The sequence below is a fragment of the Dermacentor albipictus genome, chromosome 5 (genome assembly GCF_038994185.2).
Source record: "Dermacentor albipictus isolate Rhodes 1998 colony chromosome 5, USDA_Dalb.pri_finalv2, whole genome shotgun sequence".
NCBI lineage: Eukaryota > Metazoa > Arthropoda > Arachnida > Ixodida > Ixodidae > Dermacentor > Dermacentor albipictus.
Genome location: NC_091825.1, coordinates 60949298 through 60964638, shown reverse-complemented (window position 1 = coordinate 60964638; position 15341 = coordinate 60949298). Strand labels below are relative to the sequence as shown.

The following is a 15341-nucleotide window of genomic DNA, read 5'->3' as shown; positions in this document are numbered from 1 at the left end:
ATGTCGTAGATGGCTTAATGGTTTGCTTGTTTTTTCCACACGATGGATGAACATTCATATGTCAGAGTTAGGTTTATCTTGCAATGCGAATACATTTTTATCGGATGGAAAAATAGTGGGGTCATGAGCATAACGAAGGCAGTGCAGATGTGTTAATACTTCTGGCAAGTCATTGATGAATATGAAAAATAAAAGTGGCCCAAGTATTGATCCCTGAGGTACACTTGTACTTACAGTTTTTGATGAGCAAAAGGCACCATTAAATTGGACTATATATGGTCGGTCTATTAGGTAGTTGCAAATTAATTGTAAAGGCGGCCCAGAAATGCCATACGATTCAAGTTTACTTAGAAGAATACAATGGTTAATTGTATCAAACGCCTTAGTGAAATCAATAAAAAGAGCACCTTTGATAGACCTTGATCGATGGCTAATTTAGCCCTCTCAGTAAAAGTAATAAGCACTGATTCAGTTGAAAAATTGTCACGGGAACGAAACTGATCAGGAGGTAAAAGATTACATTTGGATAAGTGCTTATATAAGCGATTATGTATTAGCTTTTCGATCACCTTACTAAAGAACGACAAAATGCAGATAGAAGAAAGAAGAAACGCATTGTCACTTCGACATCCCACCCGACATGCTATCGTCAAACTATTGTCAAGCCATTGTCATTAAGCTTTCGTTCCACCATCATTATTAATTGAGCATCATCGTCCTCTTGTTATTGTGGCAGCGTCGTCCTGCCGCCTTCAATTCCTTGACGTCATTGATGCATGGTTATGCTGGGTGTGTCATGCTATCGGTATTACAGAGTAGTTTGGATGTGGCTCTTTTCACACGGTTGTCATCATCATCATCATCATCATCATCATCATCATCAGCCTAGTTACGCCCACTGCAGGGCAAAGGCCTCTCCCATACTTCTCCAACAACCCCGGTCATGTACTAATTGTGGCCATGCTGTCCCTGCAGCATGAGGACAACCGTCAGCACGGTTGTCCTCATGCTGTCTTAATTAGGTCGTCGTCACATTCCGTCTTCTTCTTCATGCTCTCCTCATACCGTTATCGGCACGACAACGTCATATCTTCTTCCTCTTGTCGTCGTCCCCGCGTCGTCCTCGGTATGCCACCGCCATAATTTAGGAATCGACGTCTTAAGGACGACATGACGCTACCATAAAATGGATTTGATCTTCATTATATTTTGACATCTGTACGTGTATGTCCTGAATTGGTGCCAAGAGATTTGAAGGGCTGTCGAAGGCAGCAGGTAACTAGGTGAGGTGATGAAAGTAGGAGCATGCGCAAGGTAGGAATCAGTTGGCGCAGGACAGGAATAATTGGGGGTCGCAAGAACAGGCTTTCGTCTTGCAGTGAACATAAATAGGCTGATGATGAATATTTATTTATTTATTTATTTATTTATTTATTTATTAAATGAAAATAATTAACAGGCCCTTTGATAGGGCATTGAGTAAGGGCGGTAATAAAAGTGCAAAATAACTCGATAGAGTACACACGGCTTAAATTTGCAATTTAACGCGAAGAGAAGGAGGAATCAATGATAAAGTGGTATGACGGCAATATAAGGCTGGGAAGGAAAGAGGATAACACGAAAAAATATTTGCTGGCCTTATACATATGGCAAAACTGCACACAAGAGCCATAGAGAGTACCAATCACAATGACGACAGTAAAAAGAAAAGGAACTGCAACCAAGTATAGACAGCCCAATATTCGGATTCTAGGCTCAGGAACAGTAAAACCTAGGCGCGTGCACAGTAAAAACCTTTTGCCGTATAAAAAAATGGAGTTGGGCAGAAAGTGGCATACTGGTCGAAAAAAGAGAAAAACACGGGCAGTGGTACAAAAATGACGGATATCCTTGGTCTTAAACAGTAAGCGTAACCAATCCTCATTTCTTCTTCCATAGTCAGTGCGTTGGTCTCAAAAAGCCGTCGTGGTGCCTCTATATAAGCACGTGGCATATAGCCGAAGCACGTGTAAGGGCACAGTTGTTATTAAATGTGAATCATTTCTTGCTGAACATTTGCCACTTTGACAGTATCTATCTATCTATCTATCTATCTATCTATCTATCTATCTATCTATCTATCTATCTATCTATCTATCTATCTATCTATCTATCTATCTATCTATCTATCTATCTATCTATCTATCTATCTATCTATCTATCTATCTATCTATCTATCTATCTATCTATCTATCTATGTATCTATCTATCTATCTATCTATCTATCTATCTATCTATCTATCTATCTATCTATCTATCTATCTATCTATCTATCTATCTATCTATCTATCTATCTATCTATCTATCTATCTATCTATCTATCTATCTATCTATCTATCTATCTATCTATCTATCCGTCTACGTGGTCATAGTCGTTTTGTTAACTTGGTATGTACCACAACTGGCATAATATGACAAAAATGTATGACAAATAAAAATGACAGGTCATGACATGAATGTCGTGATATGTGTGTCATGTAGGTCATGCAACGGTCGCCTACGTCTTGGTGCTGTCACGGTCGTTTTCTTATTTTAGTAGGCTCCACGCACACTGCTTCGCACAACATGGATTTCCACAGGGTGTGTGATCTGCCGCCTTTTTATATTCCCTTCATGCTTCTAACGTGTCATCTACAGGTCATTAGTCATTTAAAGTTTCTCATTCACGAAAGACATACTGTTGCTTGAATCATAAAGTGTCTATGACACTAATGATTTTGAGTGGAGGGCCCGACAACGGGATCAAAACAACGGGATACAAAATTGTATGATCGAAATGGCATGGCGATGACTGTATCAGAGAGCCTGAATGACGATGACCGCATGACAAGAGCCGGATCGCGAGGCTGGAGTGAAGGTGACGGCACAAATACGACGGCATTACGACGACGTTCTGTCAATAGCAGCTTGATTTTGATTTTGTGACAATGAAAAGGTGTCTACGATGGCATACTCATTTCAATTATAAATGAACGCAAATTTCACACTTTGACAGCACCTATCTATCTTTCTAGCCAACTACATCTTGATGCTCTCATGCTTGCTTCTTTAACTCGGTAGGTAGCAAAATTGGCATAATATGTCAAGAGTGCACCAAGAACATAAACGATAGGTCATGACTTGAGTATAAAGACATGTGTGTGACATAGGCCATGAAACAGCCGCTCCGATCTCGGTGCTCTCTTAGTCATTTCGCTAATTTGGTATGTACTAAAATTAGCATAATTTATTATCAGATTGTACAACGAACACAAATGACAGGTCATGACATGAATGTTATTTCGTGCAAGTGTTATAAGTCATGAAACAACCACCTACGTCTTCGTATGTACTAAAATTGACATAGTATGACAATAATTTATGAAGAACACAAATATCGGTCATGACATTAACATCCAGGCGTGTGTGTCGTGTAGGTCATCAAGCAGCAACCTGGCTTATGTTTCTCTCATGACCATTTTGTTACCTTGGCATGTACTAACATTGGCATTTTTTGACAAGAATATGTAGGGACATAAATTATAGTACATAATATGAATGCGAATACGTGCGTTTCATTTGAGTCATCAAACAGCCGCCTACGTCTTGGTGGTCGCATGGTCGTCTCATTAAATTGGCAGGTTGTCCCCACGCTGCTTTGGATAACATCATTTACCAAAGGGCGCGGGATCTGCCGCATTTTTCCTTGCGGCCTGAATACTATTATCCATTATGACAATAATATTACATTAGAATAATAAATAAAGACTTACATCGATGAAACGACAAAAGCGGTATGATGACAATGGGATGACGTAATTAAACTGATGACAACGATGAAACGAGAGCGTGATGACGATGGCACGACCATAGTCTGGTGGCAACGCTGGAATGATGAGGATGCAACGGCTACGACGGGATCACGAGAATAAAAACAAACCTTGTGGCCCTAACTATTATACAACATTGACGACTGGGACTTAGTAGAAGAGGTGAAGACTGTAGAATGATGAGAGTTCGATCACGAAGCTGGAATGATGACGATTGATTGACATCGACATTATTATGGCAGTCTGATATCGAATGCATGGCGACTGTCATGAATATAGACCTGACAACGACGCCATGGCGAGTTCGGATTACAAAGCTGAAAAGACGGGGAAGCGACGATGCGTCATCATTACTTCTACGATACCATATCTGGTGGCGAAAACTATCAGCCATCTTGGGCCACTGAGCCAGGGCAGAAGGCGTGACGAAGATGGCATGAAGCGAGTAAGGAATCCCGAAACTAGAATGATCCGACAATGGAAATACCTCAACTCTTTGCATGGAGCCCGTACCTCGTGGCCCAAGCTGGTAGACAACTTGGTCCTCCGGGTGGGGGTAAGCCACTTGATAGATAGATAGATAGATAGATAGATAGATAGATAGATAGATAGTTAGATAGATAGATAGATAGATAGATAGATAGATAGATAGATAGATAGATAGATAGATAGATAGATAGATAGATAGATAGATAGATAGATAGATAGATAGATAGATAGATCACCTCAAAACGGCTAAAGTAGCCAAATTATTCGTAATAAAACGTATTGTCGTTTCTTCTTTTTTGTCTTCAACAAGTTCTTTTTGAGTGTCTTCATTGAATGTTTGTGCGTGCATCGTACCTGGTGCCATTTTTGAAGTATGCAATGTTTTTGCTGTTTCCTAAAAACAGAACTGATCAAGTCGTCGTCAATTTCCAGATACAATTCATCTTTAGGATGAGATAGCTTGATTGGGCAAATCAAATCCGCTCGAGCAAAACATGCGCGTTCTTGCGGGTCTCAAATATAGAGGTGGCACTCGCACAATACCAGCAGTAAGAGAGCAGCGCCGGAACACAACTCTTTCAGTTAAATTGTTTCATCGTTCAGAAAATCAATTTTCAAATTTTTATACAAAAGACAAGCTCTATACGCCTGAAGGCTTACGCCTATTACGCATCAAGCTCATTACTCCTTAGCAAATGTTTTCTAATGGTTAAGGCAAATTTGACATAAAATTGTCATTATGTATAAAAAACATGTTCAAAATCGGTGGGATTAGATTTTGCATGCGCTCCTGCTGATCGATTTTGCCACCAATGAATTTCTTGCTCGTTACGCTTAGCGAGCTACGTCAGTGGGCAAAACCGGAAGTTGTTCAAATCCTAAGTTTGCAAATATTGTAAAGGACTATACTCACTTCTTTTTCTTCATTGATCTTCATTCAATAAATCAACCTTTCAAGCAAGAGACAAGTTTGCGACGCATTGCAGTTGTTACGTAGCTCTTTTTATCGTAAAAGTAAAACAGCTCAAACCATGTTTGTCACGCATCATGGCAGCACATCAAGGTGGAAATAAGACAAACACTTAAGTTGAGACGCCCGTCAGTGTGCTCGCGACATTCATGGGGTATTATCCTTTAGACACTGCCCTCGAGTAAAGCACTCTCCTTCCGTTCTTGCGGCAATTCAAAGTATTGTGTCTGCGTGCATATTTGGAGGCCTCTTTAAGGATCACATTGAATTTTTCCTAAATATGTGTAGCACGAGACACATGCTGTCTTTGTGTGCATGAAGCAGCTAACGACAATAAACAGAAAGAGAAATATTTCCTTTTATCGAATACAACGATGGCTGCCGACGGCACATCCGTTTTATTTTTTGCCACTATCGTCGCTTCATTAAATTATCTTCAAAGCGGATTAACGGCGTGATATATCCTTCTCTGAAAAAAACATCTTGAATGTGCGGGAGATGAACAGTGCTGATTGCCAGCTTGCGCACCGTAATCACTAACACTGATGGCTACAAGTGTTACATGTCAATCACATTTTCGGCGTGCGCTCTTAACGGAAACTGAAATATGAGGGTCAGTGAGGCTCTTTGAAAAATCGCAGTCACCATACAACGGTGTTGGGCCTCGTGAGGTGGTTTACCTGAAGACGAAAATACAATTTTTGTAAAAAGTGGCAACGCTAATTCAATAATGGAAATTTTTAGTTGCTTGAAATCCTTTAATCAATTACTTTTAGTTTATTCATTCAAGGGTAATGCCCAAGTTACATTTGTGCATTTGAGGCCATGAAGCTGCAAAATTACGCGTGCTTAGCAAACATCCTGGACAAGTGCCATTTTCCAGATGATCGTGAACTTCGAGATATCTATTAATACCTTAATGTTTGCATATAGAAATCAATCACATAGCTGAGAAAAGGAACGGGCTGGCAACTGCCACCAGGAGGGGTGCAATGCAGGCCGGCTCTAGAAGTGTGCGGGTGCATAGAAAAACATTAGTAGGGAAAGAAAAGGAGACAGTAATAGGGATGGGCATGGAGAGGAAAGTAGGACGAGATAATAAAAAAAGGGTTGAGAAAAATAGAATAATAACCCAAGCATCAGTGTTCCGAACTTCTTAGGCTAACTGCTTCATAAATGATAGGAAAATATCAAGCTAAATTGAGAGGCAAGTTATGTCGCCTCCGAAAATGACTTATCACGTTTGTGCCCACGTCCAAAGTGAAGCCAGTGTTATTCGCTATCGAATATGGTTAGCGATGTGTGCTTAAAGGGACGTAGGCTCTAGGAGGAAGTATGCAACATCCTATATGATATGACTAAGTGGTTACGTTGCAGTACAGCAGGAACAGAACGCACTGACTGCCGCCCTTGCTTGTCAAAACATTCATTGATTATGACATATCGTACACGAACCTTCAGTAACATAGCTCTAACGTAGCGAGCTAAACCCCGGCCATGAATATGGGGTGGAGACGATGCTGCAACTGAATTCAGTTATAAGGGTGTTGTCCAAACAGGTAGCGTTAGATAAGCAGACGAGCAAAATCAAGTACGCAGGAAAATTATCGACGAATACAGCACTTATTTGTCCGACTTGAGAGTGGGTCAATTCCTTCTGTAGGTATTTCAGTGCTACGTCGATAAGAACTGAGAATTTGTAACTCAGACTTGTTATCTCATACGGATGATACTTCGGGCTTATCCTTCTGTGGAGTAGCAAATGCATTTTGAAGGCTATATATTTAGGGGTCAATGTGCAGTTGTACATGTACAGAAAATTGTGAGATAGATGAATATATTGAGTTGACAAAAACATGCACTGACACTAAAGTTAACATTATATCGGAGTGCTTAAGGTAGCATTTCAGGAATATGTTAGCACAAACGTCGGCGCACCTTGAAGAACAATTTAAAACTGGAATACACAAGAGCAGCCGTAATATTTTTGTTCGTCTGTTGACCTCGTTCCTCCATTGGAACGTGAAGTTTCTCGCCAATGATCGGCAGTTGGTGATCGAATGCAGACAGGAAAGGATAGAAATCAGATGTACAAGAAGTATAGAAAAAAAAGGTAAACTTTTTTGACTGATGGCAGAGAAAGCAAACGCATTACAACTTGGTCAATTTAGAAACAAAAGCACACTCTTTGACTGTCTCAGCGAATGTTAGAGCCCAGAGTCGTTTTAACCAACATGATATGGAGCATCACTGATCTATCAGGAATCCTGATTTCAGCCCAGTCACGTCTTAGCACACATGGTATGGAGCCTCACTGATCTATCAGGAATCCTGATTTCAGCCCAGTCTGAGCGATAGCATTTCTTCCCGATTATTAGACCTGAAATATACAAAGAAAAAGGGTGGTAGGGCCGTTGGCCCGTCCCACAGATTCAGTTGCAAAACACAGTCAAAAGTGTGTTAAGCCAAGGCCTAGCGGGATGGGCTTACTCTTAAAAGCAAACAAATTGAAAAAAAAGACGGTTTTTCTTTTTCCTAAAACTCCGTTCTCCTTCATTTCTATGTAGTCATTGACGGCCTCAGCCGCACAGGCCAGGGCAGTACAATTTATTTCTAGTCTGTCTGAAACACTGATGGTATCTCGAAGCCGCAAATGTCTAGGAAGCCGGGGCTTCAACACCGCGCACCGCAGCTGCACGCAAGGTTGGTCAGCGTAAAAGAATTATGACCGTCCATGGCATCCGAACTTATCAGCTATAAGACGAAGTTCTCCGAATACATGTTTACAAGACGACGCTCTCCGAATGTGCTCCTCACATGTGCACTGTATCTCTACAGCGGACAACGTAAGTGGGCAATCGAATACCATGCGGTCTTTTCTCAGCACCCAGCAACAAAGCTCGACGATCGCCTCCAGGACGCGTAGGGGAATAAACCCTCGCTCCGTTCATGCAGCACAGGGTCAATGTTGCTAAGCACTTCTAAACCAGGGTGGCGTCTCCAGCCTGGCAGGGACTCGGGAGCCAGCGCCAGAACACCGCGTACCGCTGTCCCATTAAAGGTTTTTTTCTGTGAACCTATTCTGGGTGTCAAAGGAATGCCAACTCATTGCTAAACAATACCGCCTTCCTCGAATCTGCACAGCACACCCCTGGAGCATGCCGTGACTCGTCGCCCGACACCACGCTGACCTTCTGACCCTTCATAAAACACAAATGGTTGCCCCTCGGACGTGGAGGGAACTAGATCCCCTCTCAATACACAAAGCACGTGGGCGACTCGCGACACTCGGGAAGTACACAAAACAATCAATGTGCCCTTACACGTCCTTCATAAATAGTAAACTGGGGTCACAATGTGCTCAGCTGTATCCGACGTATCATAGAGTCTAAACTCTACGAGTTCCGCCGTGGAAAACAAACATATGCCGCCAAACTTAGGCGCTTCCAGAGCCTGAAATCAATATTGGCGACTAAGAAAAGCTATTTTCTCATGACAATAAACAAAGGCGCGAGAACTCAATACATTCCTGGTGGCGAGCATGCAAAACAAAATCATCTCATGTATGTGCAAGAAACCCTTTGCAAAGCATTAACATGGCACAAGAGCCGAAAGTTGATGTTTTCAGGTTATATAAAGATTCTGTCCACAGTCTTACAATGCTCTCGCGTGCGAACAACCACAGTCACAACAAAAATGTCCACCAAGGTTGAACTGTCCTGCTCACACGTTCTATCTGGTAAAGGGGAACATTCACACCTGTCTAAGCTTGCATGGCTGTTTCTTCGCAGCTAAGACCGCAGTCTGGCTCAGTTGTAGCCACTAGTTCGACCGATTCAACTCTAACAGCGCCGGCTACACGCGCTTATTTATTTTCGCACAAGAACCGATCTGTTCCCTGTGCCCTTAGTATCTCCCTATCCTCCTTCGATAGCAGGCAGTCCACTACTTTTGCAATCTACTCTGTGACCACACACACCAGATCGCCCTTCTGTGGTTGTCTCAAAGCCCCTAGGTGATTTATATTCAAGGGTGGCATAGCCAGGTTAGCTCAAATTGTGTTTCCGAATAGTGACTCGAGTCTTACCGCCCCCAACAGCTTCCTCAAAACAACTGGTAATTACTCTTCACGGCGAAGCGTTTTCTCCTCACCTGTATCCAGCGCAGCCTCCATTTCTATATCCCCGCATGTGATCGGGATAAGATCAAGCTTTAATCTTCCTGATTTGGCACTTTACTTTAGGATGTTTTCCTAACTCTCAGCATCCTTTCCGACTCTGGCGGCTGTTCCTTACCTGCTATGGAAACCTGCTGGAGCCTCTGTTCCCGCACAGTAAGCGCCTACCCCTTCTGTTCTTTATTTAAAGCTGTTAGGAAGTATGTGGGCGAAGTGACCCTGTGTATGAGATACATGCCATCTTAGATTTGTCTTCTGCGGGCTAGAAAGTTTCATGGTAAGTAACACACAGTGCGGCGCAGTCGGCTTAATTGCTCGTCCTCTCTCTTTCACTCGCTCAAAAGTTTCTAGCACTTTTGCCACCTCCACTGACTTAAGCCGGTGTTCGCCCTCTCGCAAAAGAACATATTCAAGGACTTTTGAGCTGAGAGTAGCTTTCATTTGGTCAACGACCATAAGCTCCGTCATGGCTTCATTTTTGCTTGCATTTCGAGTTGAAGGTAATAGGCGATATAAATTCTAGTGCTAGACTCGAAATGAGCTCAAGTTTCAATCTTTCTCTTAGATGCTTGTCTAGGCCTCCTCAAGTATCCACCTGGCGTGAGCTTGAGTTGACATAAAGCCGTCTTCTTTACGGTCCCATAATCTGAACATTCCTATTTATTGAGGCTGCACAACAGATAACGGACCCGCGCAATCAGCACCGGCATAATAACATGTATTCGGCTGCATTCTGGCACTTGGAAAGATAAAAAAGAACTTTTCCACGCCATCAAACTACATCGGAATGTCAGCGCCACATGACAACCGGTATGCCTTAACAATTTATCACATTGTTCTATTCCATCCGTACCCGGCGTGGTTGCTCAATGGCTATGGTGTTGGGCTGCTGAGCACGAGGTCGCGGGATCGAATCCCAGCCACAGCGGCCGCTATTCTATGGGGACGAAAACTCCCGTGTACTTAGATTTAGGTCCACGTTAAAAAACCCCAGGTAGTCGAAATTTCCGCAGCCCCCACTACGGCGTGCTTCATACTCAGAAAGGGGTTTTGGCACGTAAAACCCAAAATTTTTTATTTCATGCGTGCTGGCACGTCGACGATCGCTTCCTTCCTACACCGAAGGCGGCCTGCTCGACTGCTCGAGCTCCACTCCTCGTAGAACAACGCGCTCGCACTTTAGCTGCAGGCGCATCTTTTCCAGCTCCAGCTCCAGGCGTATCATCGCCATGACCTCTGGATCTTACCTGCTCTGAGCCTGCGAAACGCCTTGCGTCTCACTAACAATTACAGTAACTTACGTCACAGATTCGGTCTATAGGTAATCTTTTCTATATACATGGCAGTTCAAACAAATGCATTAAGACTTGAACAATTGAGAAAGAAATTCTCACTCTTTGATTGTCTCAGTGAGTTAGAGCCCAGACCCGTGTAAAGGTACATGATACCGAGCCTCACTGATCTATCAGCAATACTGATTTCAACCCAGTCAGAGGGACAGCACATCGTCCCGATTACTATAGGTGAAATAGACAAAGAAGAAGGGCGGCAAGGCCGTTGGCCCGTCCCACAGATTCAATTGCCAGAGAGAGTAAGAAGTTTTTCAAGCCGCAAACAAAATGGATGGGCTTACTTTTGAAGGTAAGCTTATTGCAAAATGAAACGGTTTTCTTATTTCCTAAAACTCCGTTCCCCTCTCATTTCTACATAGTCATTGACCGCCTCAGCAAAACACACCACATCCACATAATTTATCACAAGGCCGTCTTTTACCCTAATGGCGTCTCTAGGGTGCAAGTACCTCGGGATTCGGGGTTCAAGACCAGGTACCGCAGCTGTGCTCAAGGCTTGTGCGCTTGGGAAAATTATGACCGTCCATGACACTTAAACTTATTGTCTACAAGAGAAAGTTCTCCGAATGCATGTTTTCAAGACGGCATTCTCCGAAAGTGTTCCTCACATGTGCACTGCATCTCTACAGCGCACACTTTAGGTTGTGATCCGACACCACGCGGACTTTTCTCAGCCCCCAGCAATAACGGCCTACCATTGCCTCCCGGACGCGTAGGGGAATTGACTCCCCCCCCCTCCGTACATGCAGCGGTCGATGTTGCTAGGCCCTTATAAACCGCGGTGGCGTCTCCCGCCAGCCAGGGACTCGGGAGCCGGCATCAAAACACCGCATACAGCAGTCACACTGAATGCTTGTCTGGTTGGACCTAATTTGCCCGTCGGCGAAGACCGACTTACTGCGCACAACACCGCCTCCCCCGAATCCGCACCATGGCTCCCTGGCGCATGCCGTGACTCGACACCCCACACCACGCAGGCCTTCTGACCCCTCGTAAAACTCGAACGGTTGCGCCTCCGACGTGGAGCGAAGTGGACCCCCTCTCTATAAACAAAGCACTTCGGCGACTAGCGACAATTGGGGAGTACAAAAAACAATCAATGCGGCGTTACAGGGGTGCTACTTTAACAATTTCTTCTGAACAAACATGAATTCCCAACGGATAAGCTTCAATTTCAATTTCAACTTGTAACATAAAGCGAAAATATTAAAAGCTATTGAATATTCTTCATTACTAACTTTAGAGTGTTATTGATGGCACAAGTACCGTCTTTTTGATGTTTGAAACCGAAAACGCCAGAGAACGCTACCTGCATACAGGTGAAGATATGTCAGCCGCCGTGGTTTGTGAGCGGCTATGGTGTTGGGCCGCTAAGCATAAGGTCGCGGAAAGAAATCCGCCAATGGGGGCCCCGTCTCGGTGGGTGCAACATGATAAAACACCAGTGTAGTCAAATGCAGGAAAAACCTGCCAGGTGGTCCACATTATTCCGGATCTCCTCACTACAGCGTGTCTCATAATCAGATGATGCTTTTGGCACGTAAAAACTTATATTTTAAGGTCACAATAGGTTCCACAAAAAAGATTTGACTGTAGGAGGGGTAAACCCGAGAATGTCTGAGAATGCATTCCTCTGAAGAAGCAGAGTTTCTTCGTTTTATTCGTGTCTGAATACAACATGTCCATACACTGCAGTGCCAGTCAAGATGAACCGTGCTTTGGGAATGGACCTTCTCGCTGCTGTTGCTGTTGCCATAGGTACTTATGCCATGTCCAATTCTGTTATATTTAACAGCGATGTTATTTTTATTGCTACAACAGCTGGTAATCATTTTTCTGTTGACACTATTCACTTTGCAACTGAGCCCTTGTGGGAAAGAGCTAACATAATAACATGCCATGGCGGCTTAGTGGCTGTGGTGTGGCACTGTGTTACTAGGGTGGCAAAATGGAATAAAACACTGCAGTCTAGTGCATGGGGGGAGGGCGTACCTTAAAGGAACCCAACTGGTGAAAATTTATCCGGAGTCCTCTACTACGGCATACGCCATAATCACATCATGAAATTCGCACGTGAACTCTCAGAAGTTTGTTGTTGTTTATGCTATAATTAGAGAGGATTGTTGCTTGGGCTAGTTGGTATAGATCGGCAAATATAACAGAGCGACGTTCTCTGGTTTCGTGTGTCGTCTTGGTTGCTGCGCTTTAATAATTACGAATCTAGCAGGATCGCAAAATAATTGACGAATATGGTAAATTAATGGCAGTGCAGCCCGCCACGATTACCGCCAGTCAGATAGAACTAGGTCACGTGATAGCCTTTCGTGAAATATGAGTAAAATTCCAAAACACTTTCACTGGTAAACAAACAATGTAGCTCACTTGATACGAATATACAAGCTGTCCATAACGAATAAATGAATTTAACGGCAGAGTGGTAGAACTGCTCTCGTAGGATTTTCACACTCGGCGCCCTTACGTCGTCTAAGCTGCTCAACAGCTTTTGCAGGACATCTGATGGCAGTTTAGAGAGAGCGTCGTTCAGATGCGGAGTTTTAAAATCAGCTGTAATGCACAAGCCATTTCGGTCAGATATATTTCATCTGGACTTGGTCGCTAAACATGCCTTACATTATGGCTTTAAATATGAGCGGTCATACAAGTAATACATTCAGCTGGTGTACTGACTGCTAAATCGTGCAACGGCAAAAATTTTCTTTTTGGTTTGATAAAAAAATACATGATGTAAAGTACCTGTTTGAAATGCGCTTCAGTCCTCTCTTTGTTTATTGATTTAATGTGATGTGAAATTTGAATAGTCATTGATAATTCTTTATTACGTATTCATTGCATAATCGCGAATGCTGACAATACCGTATTTTTTATAAGGCACCGGCTGTGTGTACTTCCATTGAGACCATTGTCACCGGCACTGTAACTGGCGGCATGGTACTTCTCAAGCCTGCCTTTCTGCTTATTTTACCACCATGCTCCCAGCACCATTGGACGGTGCTGTATAAAAATTGTTTGATTGATTGATTGGTAGAAACAGAGATTCGTGCTGCAATGCATTCCCTTAACTAACGCCTAAATTTCTCATGACAAAGGGACGTACAATAATAATTGGGGGAGTAACTTACTAACTCATCGTTGCAACGCATTCTGCCTTTTCAGCTATGATCATCATGGCACCCAATGAAGCTGCCGCTTTGGGCGGCGGTGTTGGAGGTGCTGACGGAATCATGCTTGGTCGCAAGAAGTGAATCAGCATGAAAAGCAGATGAAGAGGTTTCACGATTTATCAGGACAACGGTGACATCTCATGAAATAAAGTACGCAAATACCCAAATGGGAAATGGTTTTTATGTGCGTGCATCATGTATTACATCAACGTACAAAGCCTAGAGTGACTAATATGGCAAGCAATATTAGAACTCATTCGTTCAAGGAGAGTACATTAGGAGAGACAACAATAAAAATTGACTTCAGACATACTCTTTGGGTAAAGGAATAGGCTAGCGGAACGATCGAGCTCTAAGAATTTCATTTAGCGGGTCAATGATACAACCATGTGATTCGCGCTACTCTTACTGCAATGAAATAGTATCTTCAGAATTCAACTATTGACGCTTCGTGGTTAGTGGTATTCTCTGCCTAAAGCTTCCGCTTTAGACGTAGCTTTTGGATGCATTGAGGGAATCATGCCTGACGGCATGAAGTCAATAATTGCTCACACAGAAGGAAACGGCTTCAAGTTTCATGATAGCAGCGCGGACATCCCATGCAATAAAGTGCGCAAATAAGCAATGTGGAAAATATTTTTTTTTTATTTTCTGACGCCACGTGTTACTTAAACGATGCATGCATTCACCTGCCACTATTACAAGAAATATTAGATTAGGTTCGCCCAAGGAGGGTAAAGCAACAGCACTACAAAATGACATCACAATAAATTGATGGGCTTAGATATAGTTTGGCTGAACGAAGGATCTCTGAGAATTCGATTGAACGTATCAATGCACCACTATGTGATTTTCGGTATTTCTACTGTAATAAGGTGAGTATACAGCTACCGTAAGTCACTTCGATGTCCCCGCTGAGGGGCACAGCCCTGGCTCCGGATGCATACTAGTCTGCAAGCATACTTCTGGCCGGTTGCATTGAGACGAGTTTCGATCTGCTAGCTCCACTTGCTGACCACCTATGTGAGTGCCCATCTGCAGCACAGTTTCTTATCGTCGCTGCGAGAGTCTCAGAGCCACCAGACCAACTCTCGCGCCTGGAGGAAACAGTCATCCACCCCACTTGTGCTTTCGATAAGCTGACGACGTGTGCAACCCTGGCCGACCAACATTGGCGCAACCATTCGCCTTCCCAGTTTCGCAGCTCACCTTGAGACTGGGCCTAACGCCACGTAGGTCTGACATCCTCATCGCCAAATCGGCTCATTTAGAAGTGGTGTATTGACTAGAACGCATCGGTATTGCAATGCCTTAGCATGTTGG

At 43.3% G+C, this 15341-nt stretch overlaps 1 long non-coding RNA gene across 1 annotated transcript; it reads left to right on the top strand.

Annotated features, from left to right (window-relative positions):
- The first annotated feature begins 11031 nt into the window (after window positions 1–11031).
- Window positions 11032–14129, top strand: LOC139060626 (uncharacterized). Its single transcript, XR_011514982.1, has 3 exons — window positions 11032–11125; window positions 12532–12594; window positions 14011–14129. It is a non-coding gene; the product is annotated as an uncharacterized lncRNA (long non-coding RNA).
- Window positions 14130–15341: the final 1212 nt, after the last annotated feature.